The sequence below is a fragment of the Thunnus thynnus genome, chromosome 21 (genome assembly GCF_963924715.1).
Source record: "Thunnus thynnus chromosome 21, fThuThy2.1, whole genome shotgun sequence".
Taxonomy (NCBI): domain Eukaryota; kingdom Metazoa; phylum Chordata; class Actinopteri; order Scombriformes; family Scombridae; genus Thunnus; species Thunnus thynnus.
Genome location: NC_089537.1, coordinates 22281848 through 22307617, shown reverse-complemented (window position 1 = coordinate 22307617; position 25770 = coordinate 22281848). Strand labels below are relative to the sequence as shown.

Genomic DNA, 25770 nt, shown 5'->3' with positions numbered 1-25770 from the left:
CAACTCAGTGCTCCAAAGGAATGCAACATATGCCAATTATTATCACAAACCTTGGACTATAGAAAAGGATACAACTTCACTGTCCTCTCTGGTCCATCATTGTACGGTAGAACTGAATCAGATGTGTGCGTTTCCGCTTATTCCTACAATTTACATTGGTTTGATATTACTAACTACTAACGACTTGTCATTTAATGTAATCCTTTAAAAGGGGACTTCACCAATTTTACATATCAAAGTGTGTGTCCAGGTTTTTGGGGAGTTCTACTGCATATGTGAAAAAAAATTCTGAAAAATCTTTCAAGACTACAATCTCCACAGGAAGATGAGTTTGCTGAAAGCAGAACACTCACTGGTTCACATCAAGTACCTTAAGTAAATACATACCCGTCTCTCCTGTTCCAAGTCCAGTCTGGATCCAATAGTCTCATGCTCTTCAGCATGAGAGATGACTGCACAGCTGATCCAGCCAAATCAAAAATATGCTTTTGATTTTTCAGAGACATTATTTCTGCCAAAGAAGCAAGTTTTACCAGCCACTCCAACTACATTCCAGCGTACATTTTTGGTGCCTCAGATATATAGGATAGGATATATCTCTCCAACAATAAGCATATTTAAATTGATGTTACAGTAGATGGAGTTCAAGAAAAGCTTCATCTGTGTGTGAAATTTCAGGAATAGTTAGCAGTTGAAAGGTGGATATGGTTGACAAATGGATTTAATTTCAATCTGAAACATAGCATGCACTTCATTCACTCCTGTACAGGAGCAGACCTGATAACTCAACCCTACAAGTGTGTATGTGGGACACTTTATTCTCACATGGAGCTGATGGCACCAACAGACAGCAGTCTGTTGGTGACATTGCTCTGAGTGAGCCCGTCTCTCCCTTTCCATGTCGCTTCGATGGGGAATCCGCTACGGGATGCTGCTCATTGCCTTTTGGTCCAGATGGTCAAGAGCTCCCAGTGTTCAGTGGGGTAGGCGCTGTTCGCCCAGAGGGACTCCTGCCATCTGTTCCAATTCTCTCCTCACTTCTCATATAACTCAAAGTCTCTGAACCTCGATCCACTCAATGCAAAGGCTCGGATCTGTCAGGATAAAGGTCCAATTTTGTCCCATCCTGTGTTTCAAGTGCAGCTCACCTCGAGTCCAAAACATCTGCACAGAAGCTCCAGGAGCTGATAAAAAAGTGCAGCAAGTTGCCTTTATTCTGTTAAGATGGGCCTATTTTACCCCTGTCCTGTCCTCATTCCTCACTCTCACATCAGCTTCTATTTCTGCTACCTGTGTGTGTGCAGAATTCAAACGAGACAGAGAGCATCTTTCTAGAGTCATTTTAGCTCTGGGGAATGTGACGAGATAACTGGATGCTAATGCTGCTCTTTGCCTTTGGGGAATTACGTCTGCCTGAGCAGTAACCTACATTTACTGAGCAGTCTTACACATAAGGTTAATGAATCAGGTCTGCTGGAGGATGAACGGACCCTTCATATGAGCATACACAGACAGATATCAACAATCATCAATACAATTATTCCAGACAGACACACACAAACAAGGAGGTTTCTGTTTGCTGTAGTGCAAAAGCTAACAAGGTTAGCAAGTAAGCAGGCATCTGAATCGGTAATTTATTTATTTAGTCTGGCTCCAAGGAGTCGTGGGCGTGGACTAATAAGAGGGAGAGTGTTCCTCTGCATAGAATTGTATGCAAGTATGTGTGTGTGTGTGTGTAAGAGACAGAGATTTTGATTTAAGAGCTGAGGCCCATCATCCTCCCATTGTTTCTTCTTTTTCCCACCTGCAATTAAGACAAGAAAGAGACAAGTGTGGAAATTCCCATCTCTGATTTGATAGGTTAATTAGCTCATGCATAGGTAATGTCTTACGCTGTTAAATAAAGATTGAGTAGATTAAAGAGGGTAGCATGTGTCTGGATTCAGTGCTTTTTGTCCAAAGCATGATGGGAAGAGGATGTGTTGGATTACATGGTAAGTTAGTATGGGTGTGTGTGTGTGTGTGTGTGTGTGTCTGTGAGAGAGAGAGAGAGAGAGAGAGAGAGAGAGAGAGAGAGAGAGAGAGAGAGAGAGAGAAAGAGAGGGGGAAAGAGAGAGAGACATGGAGAGATATTCTCCACACCTCCACCTCCAACCCTGTCTTGTCCTGTGTCCCTTCCCCCCACAACGGTGACTCTGGCTGGGATCCGCTCACCGTCCCCACCCCCGGGGAAGGCTGCCATCCGACTCGGGTCGTCAGAATCAATTATACTCATCCCCCTCTTCTCTTCGGCAGCGTTTACATGAGTCACATTTTTCAGACCCCGTCTCATTCCCTTGTTCCCTCCTTCCTTCCTTTACAACAGCACACACCTCTCCATCCCACAACCCCCCACCCCCACTCCCCTTCTTTCCCCGCCACCCTGAGGCCCCCCTGTCAGGACCCAGGAATAATTCCCCTCCTTTTCCAACGCTTTCGGGAGAAAAACAGTGCAAGGTGATAAATCTGTGGCGATGTACTGTAGAAAAAAATTAAATGAAGGAGAAGAGAAGGGATGCCGGGAGGCTCAGCACTGTTGCCTGCCTGCCTGCTAAGCACAGCAAAAAAAAAAAGAACAGCCCGTCCCAGAAGGATGGAGATGGGAGTATTGAAAGAGGAGTGTCAGGGTGAAATGGGACAGTAAAACAGAGTTACTCACCTTGGACCTTGTGTGTATGATCCTGAAGGCAGCTGAGTTTGCTCAGAGGATATCATGCAGCTGGAAGCCTTCAGCGCTCCTCCCGAGCCAGAGCTGTAAAAACATCTTTCAACATAAATGCAAAGCAGAATCACCTTAGACCTGTGATGCTCAAATGTTGAAATAAATGTTCAGGTATCACAGATTTTATTGAGGAGAAAATAATAGATCTATGACCTCGGGCTGATATGTGGGAGGGTTTGTGTTCAAGATAATCAATACCATGTTATTCGCTAGAGCAGAGCCAAGGAGAGGTTCTGGTGCTCCCAACATTTCTCATATTTAATGCCTGACTGATTTTAACAGCTCACACACCTCATGGGCAGGGGGTGGTGGGGTTCAATACCAGCTGTACTGGGGAATCGGGAGGCACCTCGAAAATACTTAGGAAGCAAACCTGGAGTGTTTACCTGCCATGATGAGTAATAGAAAATACAAACAATGCAAGGCGTAATTGGCATTGATGCACTTAAAAAGCCCTCCTCCTCCCCTGCAAACACCTGCAGCCCATGAAGCCGGGCGGCCCCCTGGGAAATCACACATTAGCATTTAGTCGTTTCATCTGCTGCACTAATCAGAGCCAAACGTTTCAATAATACAACACAAGAGCAGTTACGCAACCAAAAGAAAGGGGTGAGAGGGAGAAAAAGAGCACTCAGTGAAAAGGTATTTCCAGAGGTTGCAAAGCATTTGGCGCCCGCGCTAAATGGTTGAATGGATCCGGGTGGGGTAGAGAGTTGAGCCAGTGACCCCGATTGACCTCCCAGTTGTTTCCATGTAATCACAATGTGTTGAAATCCATGAGATTTACCAACTAGCTCAGCCTCTCCAAAAATGATTGCAATATTTTTACAGCCTCCAACCAATTCAGGGTAAAAGTAGCCAAAGAGTCTACAGTCATGCTAACAGCTCCGTAAGCCTGGACTCAGGCACAGCAGTGAATTGAGCTTGATGCTAATGTCAGCATGCTAACATGCCCCCACTGATAATGTTAATGTCCTGATGTTTAACAGGTACCGTTTGCTATGTTCACCACCTTAGATGTTGGCATGCTAACATTTGCTAATTAGCTGTAAACACAAAGTTCAGCTGAGGTGAATGGGAATGTTATTAGTTTTGTAGGTAGTCATAAACCAAAATATTGGACAAATTAAAATTTTGAACTGATGACGGCACTCACTGAAAAGTTAAGGCATCACCAAAGTTATTACAATAGGATGCGTCCATCCCGTACATGTTGAGATATTTCTCTGGATGAGTGAAAACTTTGATCTACTGGAGGCACTAGATGAAACATCAGTGGATCACCAAAGTCATCAGGATCAGTCCTCTGGAAAAGTGGTGGATTGATGACTGATATTGCCAATTTGGTGGTGAGTTATGGACACGTGTTTCTGTTCATATCATACCTGAAACACACTTTGTGGTTGTTCTTGTTCACACTAACTGGCAGGTAATTTCAGCTTTCACCCACTCCGGATCCACCTACCTAACAATTCATCAACTTCATACAGTCCCCCCCGCTTTAGACGCCAACCTCTCCTGAAGTCTGCGCTCCCTTCCTGGAGCTTGGCAGCCCCTGATCAGCCTCTCTGGCCTGCAGCGAGCAGGAAATGACCTATTGTTCTGAGATAATGTGAAATATAATGTTCCCCTGCACTCTTGGAAGGCATTCTGCCCTGACAGCCTCATCGCTGTGGGCAACAGTAGGCGCCAAGTATATGAGCACCTGCCAAACAGAGACGTCCATCAGCGGTGCGGTGATGCTGGTTTACAACAGAGAGGGGAGAGGGGGATCCCCGAAGACTTGTGGGAAAACAAGCACCTCTCACACAGCCGTTTCACGAAAACTCACCTCCGCCCACTCAATTCAACCTGGGAGATTTTCTATCATCTTTTGAACCACATGTGAAGAAACACCTCTCAGTGCATTTGAGGTGATGCAGAAAAGTGAGGGCAAAACTAAAACGTTGACAGAGAGCTGCTTCATTGTTCCCGCTGGAAAGAACCAGAGTCAAACACTTACTTCATTCCCTTAAAATCAGTTCATCAATCCACAAGATAAAAGCTACAGCAGACAAGCCAAGGAGAATCACAGTTTGTGAATTCACACCCTCACAGACACATGTAAGAAATTAGACTGTTTCCAAATGCGACCACACGAGCCGTGTTTCGGAGGGGCCTCGCGGCACAGCTCCACATGACGAGGCCCTGCATTTAGTCAGACACTGAAACCCTCATTGATCATTACAGTACACTCTGGAGCCGCACTCTCCCTGCTGTGGAAACAGTGAGGGAGTTTGTTTATTTGAATGCATCACTAGCCAAAAACTCATAAATAGCCTTGGCAATGGTACAGATTAACAAAGCAGTCAGCGGAACACGAACAGCAGAGATCGAAAGAGGGACCTTCCACATTTTGTAATGGAAATAGAGCAATATTTAAACCTAAATGCTTGCAGGAGTAGGTTTATGAACATGACATGAGTACCCACAATTTGTCACTCTCCCTTATGCTGCTCCTTATGAGTGTTAAGTCAGCGAGGCTCATGCATTAGCAGGTTATTACTGTCATCTTCTCTAAACTTACAATATTAGCTCCTCTGAGGGATAATTATGGGGCCTGTATTTTAAGTCCTGAGGGAATAATAACTGTATCCAAGAAACTTTATTTAGGATTGCAGCTCAACAGCTGGCAGGACCTAAAAGTTAAAAGGCCTTTGCTGTTACTTGAGGGAACGTTTCGCCATTTTCCACAGAATCTATTCAGCTGTTGTCTGAGATAACGTGTTCTCAGAAACCATGAAGAAATGCTCCTACAACTTAAACATTTCTAAATAGGATTCTCCAAGAGGTGAAATAAGCAGAGGGCGGCATATTCAGGTAATAAAAGGGTGTAAATCTGTCAGATTAGTGACAAAAATGAGAGTGTGTGGGATTAAGGTAAAGCATGGATGTGCCTTCTTTTGCTTTATTACTCATCTTACATTCAGGGATCTTTTTTGGAGGAGGTACACACCTAAATGGATTAAAGTCACAATTCACTCCTTATACAAAGAGACATTTAGGCATGTATCCTCTTCACTGTATCTTTGTGACTGTATGCTTTGATGTTCAACCAGCCGCCCACTGTGACTTTCTTACAGCTCCTGATTTGTCTGTTCAGCAGAGCTTAGGCTCAGACATTTGGAGGTGCCTAACACTGCCATCTATTGTTCCTCTTCTAAAGGCTCTTGGGTTGTGCTTCACAGTTGGAAGGGTATTGTTTTTAAAGATTAAAGGAGGTTGTCTGCGAGGCTTCACGGCACAGGGTATAAGTTTAGTCAAAGTACTTTCATGAAACAGTGAATCTCACCTGGGTCACCTAGTTTTGTTCATACTTTTACTAAAGGATTTCATTCATTGCTTTCATCATCCCCTTTCCCCAATGAAAAATGTCCATCCATCTTGTAACTGTCAGGTTAAAACCATGAGACTGATACTTAATAAAGATTCATTCTGCTTTATGGGTCAGTTATGAGCTATTTATAAGAATAAATTTGGGTTGCGATGTTGTGGCACATGGTGCTTCACTTCCTCCAGCATAACACTAACTTATTAACATGTACAACAGACTTGATAGAACATTATCCCTTTATTAATATCTTATTAACATGTAAAACTGCAGAATGGATGGAGAATTAGAAAGTTACAGATTTACTGACAGATCATAGGGTTGTCACTTTAAAATACAACTTAACTAACCTTAATTAGTTTGAATTAAGTTGAACACAACCAATGTAGCCTAAAATATCTTGTAGAATTAACATTTCCTTCATTCAGAGCCTCCACTGCCTCAGTTGAGTGATGAGCTATGCTACTGTAACACAGTTGTATTTTAAGGCATCAGGAAACAGCCTTACCTTTATCCATTCGAACCCAAAATGCTTCCACGCATTACATTTTCAACGGATTTGTGTCATGGCCTGCTAGTATAGTGAAAACAAAAACAACCTAGTTTACTGACAGGCCAACAGGGCATGCAGTGAGTCAGACCCTGCCCCTATTTCAGTACAAGACACAGCCTGTTATATTTGGAATATGAACTGATCATTACAGATCAAATATAAAAATTGTTGTTGGAATGTCAAATTAAGAGTGACAGCCCTAATGGATTACCAACATATAATAACATTACTATCATTGTTTAATGGCTTAAAACAGATCCATAAAGCATTATAAATTGATTTATTAACCATCAATAATGGCATAACCCCTTTACAAAGGGTGCCTTATTATTTCACATGTGAGCAGTTATGGTGAAATAACTGTTCAATCCTTCCATAATGTTCACACAACCACTATGCCCTCTTGCATCTCGAAAAACAAAGCAGTATCATAATTCTTACGAGAATGGATGCAAAAAGGCCACATGCCTGCACACGGGAGCAAGCGAAAGCAGAAACAGGCCAATAAACTTGTAAGCAGACATAAACAACAAAGCCTTGCCTGTCGCAGACCCTCTCCGCCTCACACGGTTAACTCGACTATAATTACTGCGCCGTGCACCAGGCTAGCTGAGATTACAGGAGTGAGTTACACCTGATGCCAGGGGAAAGTACTCCATACTTTAAATATTTAATCAGCCTCTTCACCATGAAGCAAATGAGGCGAGGCAAAAGTTGCCGAGTGGCTGAGGAGAGGCGTGAGGGAGGGGGCTGCCCCGGCTGCATTTTGTGCACACACATATGAACACATGTGCGCACACACCAGGGAGTTAAGTATGTCATTACCTCGTGATTTTTCTGTTGATAGATCTTTTGCCAGTCTCTCATTTCAGGGGAACCTGAGAGCCTCTATGAGTATGTACAGTATGTGTGTGTAGTAGGTGCGTGTGTGTGTGTGTGCGTGTGTGTGAGTGTAGGGGAACTTCAGGAGGGGGGGCCTGCACACCTGCCCAGGGTCAGGGCCAAGACTCTGTGAGGCTCAGCCGCCGGCCTTGAGGACACAAAGGAGAAATTCTTCTCCACGCTAAGCCGGTTAGAGCTCAACCTGCTTCACTTGAGCAACACGGGAAGTGACACAATCAGGCGCTAAATCCTGCATGCCTTGTATGTTCAAGTGACCATGAAATGAACTATCCGCAGAGGTATATTTAAAGCGACACACGATATGGTCTGAGGTGCAGATCATGGAGAGGGCTTGCCTGCGAGGTGCAACCTGATTTGGGCAACAAATATAATGAGAGTGCACTGTTCACCTATTCACCTGATTTCACTTACTCACACTTTTGATTTATTTCACCTTTTTTGGAAGATGCTGCTTCATGTAGTTGATAGTAGGATTACCTTCAAAACAAGAAGTTATAATCGTGTAATTTGTGACTTCTTTAAACAGTATCTTTCTATTTGATTCAGTTTGATTTTGTGTACTTTCACCTTTTTTTCTTTCAATTTGGAATGAGCTTGTAGACAGCCATGTGCTACTTCTGCTTCTTTTCACCTGAGCTTCACTTGAAGGGTATACAGCATGGGATGTTCACACAATCACCCATACCAGACCCCCCCCGCCCTGCTTAACGTCAGACCAATTATATTAAACCTACATTCGTTTAAGTTTTTGGGGTCACTTGGGGGCAGAACAACAATCTGTAAACACAACTTAAACATATTATCACATTAGATGTTAGCCATCTGTTGGTTATTTACACATCCAGCAGAAGCAGAGCAACATCAGTATTTATTTGCAATCTTTTTCATTTTAATTCTTTTTTTTTTCTCCGACCAATCCAGAGAAAACATCTGGCTCTTTCTTCAGCTCTACCATGTTCACCTGGGCAGGTACTGTACAGTGGATTTATAAGAGATTTTTTTGCTTTAAAAAAGAAAAAAAGAAAAAAAAAACGCCTGCTGTGTCTCCAAATGAAGATGAAAAGAGCAGTCAGACTAAACCAATGCGGTTGCAGGCTGTTAAATCACAATAATGAAATGAAGGGAGCGCCACCAATAGCCAAATGGTTGCCACACATTTAACTATCCAATAAAAGTAAAAATGGAAAAGAAAAAAAACAGTTTTAAAAGAGCAGAAAGCCATTGGGAAATGGGAAAGCCAGGGAAATGAGTAGTCAGGTACAGTTCCCTGCATTACAAACATGGTCATATGAGCCATTGTTTAAATAAAAATATTGATTGATGCAGCTTTAAGTATGACAGTTTAATCAAATTTAACTCATTCAAATTGCAGTTTAATGGGTGCCAGTTGTATTTCTGCACCACCCAACCTCAAAAATGGGTTCTGCAAGACCATGTATCCAACTTGGACTGTGGTTATGTTTAGGAAAAGATTGCGGTTATGACAAATGAGCTGAAAAATATAGTCTTCCTCTCGGTTAAAGTTGAATAAAAGGCAAAAGGACATTTTTAGAACTGAAGGTCTCTTTTGCTCAGCAGCTTTCTCCATGGTGTTTCCCAACCTGAGTAAGTTAAGACGGTGAGAACTCACCATGTGTAATGGATAAAAACACAAGCAAGATATTTACATCATGTGTTTCCAAGCTCATGTTCTGTAATGAGGAGGGGTAGTTCCACAGAGCTCAGTCATGCCAGGGCCGTGCTGACATCACACACTGGAAGATGTGCCCGCATAATGATTTCATCACACGCTGACATCACCTCGCACCTCTGTCAGCCCAGAGTGATGCATCTGAGGTCTGACGCCATCCCTGCTGTGTTTACTGGACTGCCCTGTCTGTCAAAATGACATCAATGTAGCTTCCCTTTCCTGAAACGAGTGAGTCAGCCGCCCCTGTCTGTTTGACGAGGGGAGATGCAAAGAGAGGTAAAAGCGGCAAGCAGAAAGGCTTTAAAAATAAAGAGGTGGCGAGTTATTACCACGCAGTCACATTCAGCATTTTCTGCCCTCATTTTTAATCCAAACATTAAGTTGCCTGATTTCATTAATCCCTACTTGCCTTTTCACCTTCTTCTTGACTGATGGCAAGAAAAAGTAAACTGCAGCTGATCAAACAGAAAGCCGATGGTTAGGAGATCAGAGAGACTCCACTACTGTGAGAAAGGTGAGGAAAAGGTTATGTCTACTTTTAAATCTCAATCAAAACCCTTTCATAGTTTTCACAAGCAGCAGTGGTGGAAGAAGTATTCACATCCTTTATTTCAGTAAAAGTACAAGTAATGTAAAATTACTCCATTACAAATTACAAGTAAAAGTCCTGCATGAAAAATCTTACTTAAGTAAAAGTACATAAGTATGATCATCAAAAAAGTTTTAAAGTGAAAGTACTGATTTCCTTCCTCTGACTGATATATTATTATATATGACATCATTAGATTATTAATACTGAAGCATAAATGTATAAGCAGAATGTTACTGTTGTAGCTGCTGAAGCAAAAGCCAAAAAGGTTGGAAACCACTGGTTTCATCTTTAACAATGTGTTGTATTTTAAAAGCTTGTTATATTATCCATTGTGTCAAATCTTCATCTGAAAAGTAACTAAAGCTGTCAAATAAATGTAGTGGAGTAGAAAGTACAATATTTCCCTCTGAAATGTGGTGGAGTGAAAGTATAAAGTAGCATCAAATGGAAACACTCAAAATTGTACCAACGTACAGTACGTGAGTAAATATACTTACTTTCCACCACTGGCAAGCAGAGAGGGAAAGAAAGCATTTGAGCATTTTGTTCAGGTTTGGCCAGCAAGGAGCTCCATGCTGTCATTCGGCGCTTTTCAATCTGTGCTGTGCACTATTTCTCCCAGCCTGTCCCGGGAGAGAGTAAGCGGAGATGGCTGGAGGAGAGTGATGCTCTTTAGACAGTGGATCAGTTATCGCTGAGCCGGGGAGGCAGAACCTGTGATAGATGCTGCTCCCCTGGAGAGCTGTGGAGCTGATTCTTTATGGAGAGGAGGGAAAGAAGAAGGGGATGAAGAAAGGGATGAAGAAAGGAAGGAAGGTAAGAGGAGCAGAAGACTGTTGAAGAGAGGTGAAGAGTTTAAAAAGAAAGAACGGTGAAATCCGCAAAGAGTTTCGTCTCTTGGGACTTTTCTCTGCTGGTTGCTCGGGGTGACTGTGCACTCTTTATTGATGTGAGACTATCTACTGGTGGGAGTGAAGTCGCTGGCAACACGGTGTCAAATACAGTATGATCAAACAAAGAAGTCAGCACTACTGAACTCAGAGAGCCTCTTCTCTCACGTCTTTGCCTCTTTCTCTTTGTTTTCCTTAACGTTCATATTTGTGCCAGTGTGTATGTCAAAGGAAGAAAGGCGAAGGGTTTGTTTCCGTACAGAAACTCTGTATGATTCATGTTTCCTCTGCTTTGATCTGCGAGCTGTGCACAGCCCTGGGATAAACCATTTCAGGTTGTCTAAACAATTTCCAATCACTGTTTCCATATTTAGGTTCTTATACGGAGGAGAGAAGCGAGGGCCTCGCATGCTAACACGCTCCTTTCTCAGCAATGAGGAGGAGGGGAAGAACCTGATTCTCTCCATTAAGAGTGAAGCCAGACATTGATTTGCACAGACGGAACATGCATGCACAAACAAACATGCACATGGGCACGCACACATCTGCACAGGACACACCATATGCCCGAGAGGTCAGCTTACCGGCAAACCGAGAGCCCCTTGAAAACACCCACCTCAATCTCTCATCTCGCTCTCCAAACACACATCTGCTCCCCAGCGTCTCTCCTCTCATCAACCCCCCCCCCCCCCTTCCCCATTTCCCTCTGTGAAATCCACCCAGGCTCTTATTAGTAAACCCCACCTGCCTTTTTTTGTGCTCACCTTCCCAATTACACAACACCCCCCTCTTCAAAAACACTCCAACAATGTGAAAACTGCAGAGCAACACTTCAGCTCAGAATCAGAATCTACAGCTTCATTGCGTGGATGGACAGAAAACTCTTGTGTGTGTATATGTGTGTGAGTGTGTGTGTGTGTGTGTGTGTGTGTGTGTGTGTGTGTGTTGCATGACATCATTCAGCTGTTCCTCTGGGCAGGACTCCATCCAACTAAATAATCCAGGCCAGCTCCATAAAGCAGGGAGTGCCGCCACATTCCCCCAGCCATGAAATATCAAGTGGTATTAAGTCACCGTAACTGTCAGCCCCCTTCCTTCCTCATGCTTCCTCCTGCACACACACTCACATGCAAAAGCTATAACACACACGCAAGAAGCATAAACTGTTAATCTGTTTTAATTTAATTCTTTAATTGGCATTTGTAGAATGCAAAATGGGAAAAAAAAAAATCAACAAAGAAACCCTATCCGCACTCCAATCCTCTCGTTCTGTTTGTGCGACAGTATCAGATGTGCAGTATGCATGCAGCAGGTGGCTCCACATTAACCTTCACCTAAAGTCTGAGCAGGCACAGCGAAGCGCAGCGCAGGGGCAAGGATCTGGTTTCAGCCCTTCACTCTCTCTCTCTTCCCTCATCCCTCCATTCCTGCATCCCTGCGGACTCCCATTATACATGACATCAGAGCCTCTCGACAGCCGCACACAGCTGTGGCCAGAGCAGAGCAACACCCAGGATCCTCCCTGCCTTCACTGTCCCTGAACAACAACTCAGGCGAGTGGGATTCCTCTTCAGCCGAAAGGTTTAAATGATCATTTTTCATTTTTATTTCTCTTATAATTAAGAAAAGTTCCATGTGATTGCAAAAAAATGCAGCCAAATGACTTGTGAGTTTTAGGTTATAGGTAAAACTGAGTCAATCCTGGATTGTGATTGGTCAACAAAAGCAGCTTTGCTAAATTCAAATGGGCTAAACCTGCTGAGTCGATGTTTTCTTGTGGAAATGCAGCAAGCTCTTCTAACTGGAAAGACTGTGATGATTTAATGAAGTCTGGTTCTGATGCTTTAAGAGGAGTTAGTTTGAAACTGCTTGTTAGAATTGACAGTAGCCACAACCAGAATCACACTTTGACATAGTCTTCATCTCAGAGTTGATCATATGTAGAGAAGGTGAATTCTTATAATTATTTCACTTTTGAATTTGAGGAATTTCAGTTCCTTCTGTGTGAAAGATTTGTGTTTTACCACAGTGTTTCTACTTAATTCTCCCGCATTTCTGTTTCTTTCACAACCACTGAGGAATGTTAACAGGTGCTGGCTCCACTTTCAACCCGCAAGAAGTGTAACGGGACAAAAGAACAACTGGCGAGAGCACCTGTTTTCTACCAGGCCTGGAAACTGGATCCCATTCCCAAATCACACTTGAGAGTCAAAAACAAAGCGCCACTATCCCCTGCCTTTTCTTTTGTCACAGCTGAAGATAAGCACGTCCAATTTTCATCCGCTTAACCCCTTATGTTCTGTTTGATGGGCAGCCTCTGAATGGTGACGAAGGAGGTTAGACTTTCAGTCCTCTCTGACGTGCTTCACACCTTTCTGGGCTGCACCACAGAGACACCATGTGGTGGCAAGACACAAACCAGATCCCAGCTGGAACAGCAAACATTATACAGGTGCCAATGGAACGGTTTTTCTATTCATCCTCAGCTGTAATTCCTCCATTGTACCAGTTTACTAAATGTGCTTGTAATTCCCAAAATAATAAAATTGCATAAATGACTTAATCTACCCTTTTATTCACTAAAATAAATTTGATCATGTTAAACACCCCTCCAGAAATACTGGCCATCAATTGGTGCATTATATATATATTCACAGAATTCAGCTCCTTAGCTTTGTTGGCATCTCTGTATTGGTTGTACTGAGACATTGCATGTGGTATGCGAAAAGAGTCTGCACTTATACATTGGTTAGCACAATATTGCAACTTATTTAGACAAGAATATTATTTGCTGACTGTCCTCCCTCTAAATGATGATTATTCGCTGGAATGACTGGGCTAAGCAAAGACTGTATCATAAAGGTCTGACAGTGGGAAAAAAGCCACTTGTTCCCCTGAAAAACCCTCATATGTTATGTAAAAGAAAATGGTTACTGTCATGGTTGGTTATTATTTATTCAGAACAAAGGGCAGCCAGAAAATACAAGATGAAGGCAGAAAATATTGAAATTTGTTCAGATGTATCATACAAATGAAAGGCTTTACTTGAGTAATTACATACTTGAGTCACTGCGTGTGTATGTTAGCCCTTTTCCTTTAGCAGGAACTTAATGAAACGTAACACGTAGCCATTGTTACAGGTTCTGCTTTTGTTTCCACTTCTCTGCTTGCTTTGTGGACGAGGTGTATCACATGATTTTTCAGTGACTGGAAAAAATGAGGAAAATACACAGTGCAGGCAAGAATTTCAAACATTAATCATGATTCTAGAAAAATAAAGGATCACAATGCGTGCAGTGAGCAAACTGAAAAACTCGGAAAGTGGTTCCAGGTGCTGGATGCCATTTGGGGCCAAAGGTTGGCTTTTGCTGACCCCAGCAGGGCAGTGGGCACCACACCTACCAAAAAGTGCATTAAAATGACGCTATTTCTGAAATGTCCTTGGTTGCAAACTACAGCAGAAACATAAGGAAGAACCTGGTACTGTGACATCATCCATTGGTTTGCATTGGAGCCAGTTTAAAGCTCAGAGTTGCAGCTTATGGTTGGCGCCTTCTTTTCCGTTTGGACCCAGGACCTTCCAAATAAGGAGTGCAGGGTTGTTGCTTTTCACACTATGGATACACACCCTGCTACCTCAGACCCAAGCTAATGCTAGCTTACTGGGAACACTAAGCGCTGCGAACTTGGGCTAATGTTAGCTACTTTAGCTAAATTGTGCTAACAGGGCAGGTATCATAATCAAGTAACATTAAACTTACTGAAACATTACGACAACAGTCCGACTCAGCGCGAGTCCTGGAACTGGAAAGAGCAGCAGGTGAGCCAACTGTCAATCACGGCTGTCAATCAACACCCACATAGGAGACATCAAAGCTACTATAAATCTTCAAATCTTATTAACAGAGCAATAATTTTCAAAATGACTATCAGTATACTTATTAGGGGACCTGAATTTAGCGATTGAGACCATAATAAATTGTTGGAAAAAATGACTGACTTAAGTATTTCTAGACTTTGAAAAAAAGAAAAAATAACTAGAGTTCCCATCACCTGAGTAGCATAAGGTCAACCATTCCCCAGAGAGCTCTGCAGGAGACAGCTGTTACAGCTAGTCTGTCCACACACACACACACACACACACACACACACACACACACACACAGGAAGTCATGACGGCTGGTTGGATCTTCTCCAGGGCCATAGGTGCTGTGGTGCCATATGGCCGTTCTGGGTCACCACCTCCACTCAGGGTTCAGAGGTGCCTCATTTCTCATTGACATTAGATTAGACACATATAACAGGATTTAACCAGACACAGCCCACCCTGCTCCCCTCAGTATACAGCCTGCTTTGATTTGATTTGAGTATTTATTGTAACAGTCGATGACTTCAGCCAAGAAGAGTGCATGTCAAAAGAGCTTTCGAAAGGCTCGAAAAGCCTTCATTCCCGCCGTCCAGGAAATTTGACTTGCTGCAAAGAGAAAGGTAAAGTCTCAACAGAAGAGGGATGCAAATAAGACTCAGACGTTAAAACCCTTTTGTGTGAGTGTGTGTACGTGTGTGAGTGCAGCTTGCATGCAGAGAGAGCTGGCAGAACATGCCCCTCTGAGGTTAGACACGCTAGATGGAAAATACCCCTCAAACACCTCCAAAATAATTCAACAGTCTCTCCTTCTTCTCCTTTTCCACACTATCTTTGATCTCCCAACCCAAGGCTTCTCCTGTTCCTGATTCATCTGCCTGTACCTGCCTCTTTACGGCGCCACCCTCGTGCTGACTCGGTCTCTTTTCACCGAAATTGGATTCAGAGGCTGCTTTATTCACAGAGGGATCGACTTCAATGCCTGTCTTTTTTTCCTTCTTCTTTCCTCTCCTGGCAAATGCCACAGTGAGAGGAGAGCAGGAGGAGGGAGAAGAGAAGAGCTTCTTCTGGATTGTATCTTCATCAGCGTGGTCAGGGGCAACTCTGTTGAAAAACCCTCATTGCTTTTTCTCTTTTCAGTCTGCTCTCTCCATGTGTGACCGGAAAATATTAAAAAGAAGTTTTGTGAATCAGCTGCTTGTTAATCAAAAAGATGCATTTCACCTTAAAAAGAAACATATTAAACAAAAGCAGGGATGTGATATGTTGCTCTGAGACCTCTCAGGGGGTTTTCCTGATTGGAGATGATTGAGTGGCACCCTTGGGCTACTCTTTGCATCTTCTGAAGTGGCCCCCATCTCTCTGCTCCTCACCTGAGTAAATGGCCTCTTGTCTGCCGCCAGCTCTTGATTACTTCTCTTCATCCAAAGCTGGTGAAGAGAATGGATGGAGGGCAAAGAAGAGGGAACTGTGTGTGTGCCTGGAATAATTAAAACCAGGAGGTGCAGAGAGGTGTCTGCTGTAAACAATGACTGGCCTTCTAGGGCAAGAGAACACATTGTATGTATCAATTAATATTTTAACTAAAAACTATGATGAAAACAATTAGACGGCAACCTTTTATCCATGATGATAGCAAGTCTAAAACTGAAATAAAAAGTAGCCTTAGAAAACAAAAAGTATGACAAGGTATTAGAATTTTTGTTAACTTAATAAAAACAGGAAAAGGAAGTAATTACTGTCCGTGCAGTCTTAGTCATTGACCATTGTATGCTCCTGACAGGAAAACCAGTGTTACCAATTTAGAAACTTTCTCACTAGATTTTGAGACTTTTAGGACTCCTTTAACTTTTACTTTTTTTCCAAAAAGCAACAAATCTAGTGACTTTAACAGTCTATAAAACAGTGCATAAAAATGTTTGTTGATATAAGAGGTGTAAGCAGAATCTTCTATTTCACCAACATTGTTGCCTGCTAGTAATGTTAGCTAACGTTACTGGTTCTTACAAGGAAAAAAGAACTGATTTATGGACTAAACTAATCTACAATGGCACTGAAAAATACACAACAAACAGCAATATCACAGCTAAGACAAACCACAAAAACAGGCGTACGATAACGGAATGTTAGCTAAGGAATATCACGGCGTTAATGTTATTTAATGTTAGCTGCTGGTCTCAAGCTAAACCCAAGCTAAACTGGGAATTCACAATTGAAATTTGTTACTCAAAGAAAGTCAAAAATAAAAGCAACCTTGAGCAAGCAAAAAATAACGTAAAGTGGCTGATGTTAAGACAGTCTTCTACCATCCGTTGAGTTTGTATTTTCAACATTCTTCCAGAGTCAAATTTTATAAGCGGATTTGAAATGTCCAAGTTCTGTGAACTTTAATCAAAATCAGGTGCCAAAATTAACAAATTATGTACGTATGTGTTTGGGATTCACGGATTAAAAAAACACTCCAGTGCTCTATAACTCAGAATTACACCTTTACACTCAAATAAGCATTTTGGCCACCTGACAGAAGCTAAAATAAACCCCTGCTTACATTTATCTTCACCAACACTCACCAAGCTCCCAACTTCCTTTCTCCCGTCACTCGCTGCACTTTGTTCCGAACTCCTGTAGAGATAAGTTATGCAGCAGCTGCTACATTTTAAGTCCATAGTCTGTATTCAAAACAGGAAAATAAGAAAACATCTGTGAAAGACAGCACACACCTGGGCATGCATCTCTCTTTGAGTATGGTTGAATAAGATCTGTGCTGTGTATAATGGATTTTGGGGCTACCTGTGTGTGCTGATAAACAGCAGCAGACACAGGAAACGCAGCAGCGGCGGACCGTCAACTCCAACCTGCTCACAACGCCGACCGGCCTCCATCTGTTGCCACTTTTGAAAAGACCGGCTGAAAACACGTTTGTGTAATTTGGCATGTTCTTTCAAATGGAAATAATCCGCCTGTTTTTCTTTCCGAGGGGAGGCTCCCCTCTGTCGTGGCTTTCAAGGTAAGATTAAGAGGACGTTTTTATCGCGCGGGGTTTAGCTCTCTCTTCCTCTGGTGATTTCTCTGCCTTCAATCTGGCTGTTTGAAATACACAGAAGGCTTCTCTGAGCAGCACTCTTTTGCCCACTATCAACCTGTGAATGTAAAAACTGTTTTATCTACAAAGAAATAAATGAATAAAAGTAGATTACAAAGATGTTGCATAAAAATCAAAAGAAAATAAAAGACCTCCTTCACTATTCCTGCATCCAATTTTCTCTATCATGTGAATGGACAAAAAAATCTGCCTCCAGTCTTTTGAAGTATGGTACGCATGAATGGAAACATCTGAGCTGCAGCATTACAACTTAAATTCATCATTTTTAGGTGAATTTAGAGATATTAGTATAATTTTCATAACCAGACCATCACTGAAGACTGTTGTTCTATTGTATAATCTGGGATAGATTTAGAAGAAAAATGCAAGATTTCTTTAGGGCACAAAAGGACATTGTTTTACATAGTGTTTTTCCAGCTCCACTTTTAGTTTACTGATAGCATATCATTTAATATCAAATCTGTTACTGCTCTTAACCTTAATTTTGAGGAACACAAAATGCCACAAGTTGCACCTTCAGAACAAGAAATGTCGACCTGGAGACATTTTTTTTCCACCTCCTGGCTTGAAAAGAGGCTGAACAGATTGGAGCTCTGTTCCTCTGGCCAACATAACCAGCAGTGCAAACAAGTGTGACTCAGATAGGACCATATGATAAACAGTCTGATCCCACTGATGAGGAAAGTGGAGGTCAAACTCTGTGTATGTGTGTGTGTGCTGTCCTCACAGCTATGCTTTAAACGCTGTGTAAGGAAATATTTTCATTGAACACACAAGCACAGAAAGCGTCATGTCTGCAGTAAGTGAACATGACTCTTTTGCATCCCATTAGAGGCTCTCAGTGTCAGCACTGAGCCTCCATCACATTAGCATTTTGTTTCCAGGGCAGCTGAATACAACAGCACGCAATGTGATGTTACACCATATTCTGTGACCTGTCAGATTCTGTGACTAAACTGAATTTAATTTTAATTATAATAGCACAGTAATTAGATTGGGCAACAAATTGTGATAGCTGCAATAGCAGGAAGTTACAGTAGTGTATAAGTGTATGTACTCTATAGAGCTGTAACTACTCACCTATCAATATTAGATCAACCAGTCTTTTTTCCATCGTTGACCCTCCAATGTCAGAGAATCTGAAAGGTCATAGATGATCTTAGTGAAACACCACCTTTGTTTAAACCACTATTTTTTAAACTGGGGACATTTTCACAGAAGAATTTCCCAAATTTGATCATTAAAATAGCGAGTCTTTCTAGACCTCAACCAACATATTGACTGTATTAATTTATTGCAGGTACGTCATTATCAACATATATAGTGGCCATACTGTAAGTAACAAGAAATGTCAGAAATAAAGATATGTAGATTGAGGTTGTATAGTGCAGTGACTAGTTTGTTGTTGTTTTCTTAGCTTAAAATGTCCTGTTTGGAACTTATCTTGGTAGCAACTCTTTAGAAACAAATTGAAATGATCCTTATCAAAATGTTCCTGTGTGTTATTTATTATATTAAGTTTAAAAGAATGTATATCGGCCAATAAATAGTGGATTTTTTTTAAAACTATCAAATATCTGTGTTGGTATCTACTTTACAAAATCTGTATTGGTCAGGCTGTAATTCCCTCTTACAAGTGTAATGCTGGAAAAACATACAATCCTTTGCCACTAATGCTTCTGATTAGCACACTCTTATGAAAGTACTCCAGTGTGCAAACACTGGAGTACTTTCCTAAAGTTAAAAGAATGATCAGAATTAAAGCAGCAGAGGCCTGAGTTTTTCTCCCTTGTATGGTTAAAGTTAAAAAAACAAATGTGGTGCAACTGCGTCTTCCATTACAGGCTGCCTACTAAGTTTCACCCACGTTTTTACTTGTTTGTTTCACACCTGCCTAACGGAACAGATACGCCTCATTTTTAATCAATACATCTGTCTAGACAGACGTGTAATAGTTCACTCACGCTTCATGGGGTTACGTGTAACAAAAATGTTTGTGGATATTGTAGGTTTGTGAGCACACTGTAGCTACTGTGGCTGCACACATTTGTACATATATTATTCTGAATGAAGCTATAAGTGGGCCTGCTAGCAGCTACAGTCACATTTCTGCTACAACAGTGTAAGTTTAATCCCTATTTTAACATAATATCTGAACATTCCAGAAGTCAGATGTAAAATCATTGCCCAACTGTATCTTTTCTAACTAAATGGTTTGGAATGCAGGAGGTTCTCACCGCCGGTCATTCATGTCCAGGATGTGCAGCTGCTGACACGTAGCGGCAAACATCACAGCTTACAGTATTCAGGAACACACACAAGCATTCACACATGGACAAACACTCAAATCTCAGACAGCTGAGTCTGTGTGGGAAAACGCCAGCGTGTTCTACCTCTGTATCACAACCACATCACACACCGGACCCACGATAACACTACAGCAAGACTCTGGCGGAACGACACACACTCACGCTACGCTTCTCAGGGGTTTGGAAGAGAACCTGGGCTCCAGTCTAACCCAGTCAGCCGGTTCTGACCACGCTGCTGGAGCAGATGGGAAACAGCAACACTCAAAGTTCAAAATATAACTTTTCCAAATCAGTGCCTGTGTTTGCCTGTACCAATGGGATGCTGAGGTTTACTTTCTGAACTAATACGACGCTTCCATTCATTGATTGAGTTGCAAAAGTGCCTTTCAAGTACATTTCTGGTTTATTCAGGACACAACCTTGTCATTTTTTGTTCTTTAACCAAGGAAAAAAAGATATTGTTACCATTTAGTGATGGTCATGTTCACACTGTCTTATTACAAATGATGTGAGAGGAGTAAACATGAAGTCATGTGAACCAACAGGTAAATCATTAATTGGACAGTTTTGTCATCCTGCATCATCAGCACCACATGACATTTCACTTTCTGTTTATTGAGGCTTTGCTAATTGCAATGACTCTGACCTCCTTGCTATGACTTTATATATAAGGATATCAATCACACTTTCTGGAGAAAAAACAGCAATTACATTTCCCTCAAAACCTAAAACAAAAGCAAGGTAGTAGTTTATAAGCATATTTTAAAGGAGACAGCTGCAGTAGTGCCACTGTAGTTTGCCTGGGTGCCCTTCTTTCAGTTTGGCCCTTTGCCCCTTACAAACTTTGTGTACACCACTGGACTTGACAATGATGAACTGAGATGTTTTGTAGAATGCTGTTTACTGTGGCCATGACCAGTGTTGAGGTTGTGGCTAGCAAACAGACTATGAACGTCTTAGCAACAGCGATGACAGAAACAAAACAAACCTGTTCAAAACCACACTGACCATCAGTCTTGCTTTTTAGAATGTTTCTGTTGTGCAGATTGTCTGTGTTTTCCATCTGTTTCTAGAAAATCTACAGAGGCTTTTGCCTCAGCCTCATGTCAGATGACAGCTTGTCAAGTTGAGTGACAGGTGCAGGGGTGCTTTAACATGTGGACGCATGCACAGAATATGTAAACAAGCTGTTAACACACATTCTCATGCACGCACACAAACACACACACGCATGCTCCTGCACCTCTATTACTCCTCACCTTCTGGTCCCTGCAGGACAGTTGGATATGAGCCTTCATCTTCACCTAGTAAACACACACTCTCACTGTCAGGGTAACATGCTTTCCAAAATCCATGCTGAGCCTGAACTAATGCACACGGCCTCACAAACGAACACTCACAACACCCTACAGACAGGCGTACAAGTGCACACACGTTGTGAACCCCACAGAGGAAGTGAGATTAGCTTTTTGCTGCTACTGTAATTCAGTTATCCCTCACTGCTGGAGGCCAAATGGTGGGCAGGGAGTAGGATTCTGCTGTGTCTGTACTTTGTGTTGCTGGCGGCTTGCTTATCCCTCCTGTACACAGGTGAATGCCTTTTTGCCTGCCTGTCTACTATACACCTCATCCCCCACTGTCTTCCCACAAACCTTGGGACACCACGGGTGCCCCCTCACTGTTAAGCTGCCATCTTTAATCCACTGTTGTGACGGGGAATTTCTGACATGGTTTCCCCTCAGGAATTTTACCATCGGCAGGGTGTGTTCTCTCATGCCACCTCTGCTTCCAAACAAGCGCCACAAATGCTGAAACATAAGTCTAACTTGGCAGAAGGGGGGATTTTTTCAACCAAGACGGTGGTGGCGACACTGTGACAAGGCCCACCAATGCTTCACAGTAAAATAAAAGGAGCCAGAGAGTGCTTGCCATGCCATAACCAGCGTCATTAAGCTGCAAACTTGCACGCAAAAGCTCACATACCATCCGAGTAGTGAGTCACACATATGCATGCATGCAGACAGTGGGAGGCAGCTTTCTGGCGCAGGTTAGCCACAATCCGGGGATTTTCCTCCCCCCACTGTGGACCCCTTGCCAGGCCAGGCTTGGAAAGAGGTCACATTCTCCAAGGTGTGTCTAAACAGAGATGACATGTGGATGTGCTGGCACGAGACACCGCTCTCGGCTCCCTACCACCGCATCAAACACCACTGCCAGAAAAGCAGCCGCGGTTGTTTTCTTTCCCCCTTCTTTTTTCTTCTCTATTTCTTCTCTTTCCCCCCGAACAGCAGCTCTCTGCCAGAGAAAACAGAATCATTGTTTGCTTTAATGGTTGTTCCATTCCTCAGGTTTATCCTGATTTAAAAATACCAATAAAGTGGAGGACGGGCTTGACAACTGGAATGATGCTTATGTTAATTCGGGTACGCTATTGCTTCTATTGCCTGAGGAGTTCTCTCTGTCATTTTTCATTAAACAGTTTTTCTACTGACTGACATGTTTGTGGAAGGCGTTCGCCTCAGAACATGACAGCGTAGTATTTACAGCATATGATGTATCTGATCTTTCTCAGGGCAAACATCTAATTACACATTGACAGACAGATATAATAACACATGCATGAATTAGTAAAATGTGTCAAGAAAACACAAACTGTTCTTCACAAAAAAAAAAAAAAGGATTTTAAAAATGATCTGAATGGGTGGATGTTGATACTGGCCAGATTCCCGATTCATGAGAGCAGTGTGATTTGCGAGTGGCACCTTTCTGTGAAACAGGATGTCTCAATTTAGACTGACTAAAAACACAAGATGAGCAGCACATATCACAGCTAAGATGCTCCTTACAAGCGCCTACATTCAGGGCACAAAATTACCATCAACCACCAGACAAATGCTGGTAAAATATGCAAGTGGCTGGTAGATTTGCTTCACTCACCAGCCAAAAAACAATGATAATCTATTGAGTGGCTGGTAAAATTTGAACATTCACTAGCCATTTGGCTGGTGGCATCCTGCCTACATTTTTCTAAATTGTATTTACTTCTTTGATCTCAAGTACATTTCTGAAGTCTTTTATCATTGGCACATTTTGCTACTAAACCAGCTCTTATGTGGGTAAATATCACTTATCGTCTCCTTTTCTTATCACTCTCATCAGCATTAGACTTTTAAAGGTTGAATTATCTTAAAGCAGCATTAATAGATTTTGTTTTTGGTCAAGTGGGGGCATCTCAACAAGCTGTAAACTCAGACGTGACACCTTATTAAGTTGATGTTGTGAACATCTTATAGCATGTGGCTGCAGTTGGTACTCACTAGCAGACATGGAGCTACATTAGCATTCATTTGGAGTTGTGGTTCTGCCCAACTGGCAAATATCCAATATCCACTCTACTTTTATCTCTGGTTATCTCCATCAACTCATGAGTGAATAAAGGGCTCTTTAGCTGCTAAATGTTCTTATGTTCATTAGGTAGTTGCTAACTTTGACTGTGTGCCATTTGGTGCTGGGCAGGTAATGTACAGTGGATTTATGTATATGGTATATATGGTATATATATTTTTTTTTCTGCTGGTTGCTGCTGTTGTTGAAAACAGGGTAGATGAGAGCAGTAAGACTCAACCAAAACAGTAAAGTTTCACACCATAAAACCAAAACAATGAGCTGAAAGATACTAAAACACAAGAAAGCTGAGATGAACTGCAGAGTTAGGTGATAATTCTCTGAGGCTTCATCACTATGAGGGACGCCATTCATATTACACATAGATCCATTGTTAATATAAATATATTGATTAGTTCAGCTTTAAAGGTAAAAATAAAACAGCTATTCTCTCTCTATCCCTGATATTTCAATCAGGCAAAGAATGACAGGGACATCAACATATACACAATTCTGGATGCTAAAAGAAAGCATCCTCAAAAACTACAACATTAAACACTATTAAAATAAGTAATAAGTATCTTAATTTTTTGAGTCTCAAGCCCAACACTGCTCCTGTACCTTCCTTGCTGATAAGCTTTATAAAGCTGACAAGGCAGGATCACAGCTATCTGGTAAATGGAAATGTGACAAACACTACCCACACTCAGCGGATTGCTTTGGCTTGCATCATTTTGCGTCTCTGGCTGAATTAGTGCTTACTGGGTGGTAATAAAGCAACTGCGAGCTGTAACATTGACTTCAGGATGAAGACAGCACAGCGTGGACTCCAGGGAACCTATAGCCCTAAGCCCACAGGTATGTCTACAGGTCCTGGCCAAGACCTGAGTGGGTGTCAGGTTCGTCGCAGATCTCATCAGATTCAGCCCTGTCCTGGTTTTGATTTACTATATCCCTGGAAGAGAGCACGAAACTTCACCTGCATTTGGTTTACACTGACAAATCAAACCCAGTTGTGGTGGGAGGGCACGGAGTTAACCAAAATAGGGACTTTAATCATTTTTATGGATGGTAGGAGTTTACAGGTTTTAAATATATATTTATGTGTTCTGGCCCTCAGGCACTGAGGATAAATCACAGCAGTGATCAGGCTGTGAGGAGGCCGGAGCTACAGTGAGCACACCAGGCTAGGTAGCACACAGAGCTGAACACACAGAGTAGAGATGCGGTGTGGCTGAGATGAGGTCACTGATGATAGCATGGCAGTGGACAGGATCAGGTTTAACTGTATATACTGTATTTCATAGAACTGCAATAGATGCAGAAACTGAAAGATGAGATGTAATTTGATATCTTAATAGTCAATAACTTGGATTTTATTTTACGGACAATGACGAACAAAAAGCAGCTTTAGTTGAAGTGTTTGTGAGGCTGGGACTGTGGCCATATAGTCGCAGAGAATAGGACACTGTAGTGTACTGCAATTAATATAAGTGACTCATACTGATACACAGATAAGAGAAATCTTAAATCAGTGTGAACATGTCCACAAAAAAACCCAAAAAACAGCAAGGAGTATCACAAAAATGAAGCTGAGATGAAAGACTGTGTAGATTTATATCATAGTGACTAAAATAAGTACATAAGTACAGATCACAATATGTTAAAAATAACAGCCATGTGCTGACATTGTGACACGAGGGGGATTTCAGTCTTATGGTTTTTAATAATTATTTGCTTTATAAATAAGAATCACTGATTTTACTTGAATGCTTACTGTACTTTACAGACCCAGAACCATATTACACCCAGTCTTATTCCTTCATTTAATTCAGTTAAGCCCTCAACTCCCCTTTATTACTCAAACTGTTCATTTTTTGTTAGAAGTGTTTTTGTGTCAATGTCAAAATCTTTATTTCTCAAAAAAGTTTATAGCACCTACCTCAACTCCTGAGCTATGTGGGAGTGTCGTGATTTTCGTGAACATTATGCAGTTAGCAGGTGATAGCAAATGATGTGTTTTCCTCTTTGAAGCAATTGATCAAGAGCATTATGTTTTGTGACAAGTGATCAGTGAGATAATTCAGAGGCAGATTTGGACAGTGAGTATATCATGCCAGCTCAGAGATCGTCAGTTTGATTGCAGTGCACACATCCATGTTGCAATGATTACAAGACAGTGATTGTATTTTGCAGTTACTGTACTTTTGTGTTTGGTAAATGCAAGTCATTGAGCAGTTACAGTGGTCTACATGTATGTGTGACACAAGAATATATGTAGAGAAACATCAAGTACAAAAAACTCTGGAAGATATCAATACGTTTACAATAAGTTTTGAAAACGACAAAT

The 25770-nt window shown here is 41.8% G+C and overlaps 3 long non-coding RNA genes across 8 annotated transcripts; 1 reads left to right on the top strand and 2 right to left on the bottom strand.

The window, feature by feature from the left end:
* Positions 1–639: 639 nt before the first annotated feature.
* Positions 640–10498, bottom strand: LOC137173412 (uncharacterized). Of its 2 annotated transcripts, XR_010925183.1 has the most exons (5): positions 10367–10498; positions 9683–9780; positions 3053–9520; positions 2699–2791; positions 640–1804 (listed from the first exon to the last, which is right to left on the bottom strand). It is a non-coding gene; the product is annotated as an uncharacterized lncRNA (long non-coding RNA). The 2 variants fall into 2 exon arrangements; XR_010925182.1 differs by having other exon boundaries at positions 3053–9780.
* On the top strand, positions 9464–15558 carry LOC137173410 (uncharacterized). Of its 2 annotated transcripts, none has more exons than XR_010925176.1 (4): positions 9464–9553; positions 9723–9791; positions 10492–10685; positions 12224–13317. It is a non-coding gene; the product is annotated as an uncharacterized lncRNA (long non-coding RNA). The 2 variants fall into 2 exon arrangements; XR_010925177.1 differs by lacking the exon at positions 9464–9553 and adding an exon at positions 15477–15558 and having other exon boundaries at positions 9702–9791; positions 12224–15247.
* LOC137173411 (uncharacterized) lies at positions 13907–20436 on the bottom strand. 4 transcript variants are annotated; one of them, XR_010925180.1, is made up of 4 exons: positions 17415–19904; positions 17195–17293; positions 14813–16104; positions 13907–14601 (listed from the first exon to the last, which is right to left on the bottom strand). It is a non-coding gene; the product is annotated as an uncharacterized lncRNA (long non-coding RNA). The 4 variants fall into 4 exon arrangements; XR_010925179.1 differs by having other exon boundaries at positions 13907–15765; positions 15998–16104; XR_010925181.1 differs by lacking the exon at positions 17415–19904 and adding an exon at positions 19965–20436 and having other exon boundaries at positions 13907–16104.
* Positions 20437–25770: the final 5334 nt, after the last annotated feature.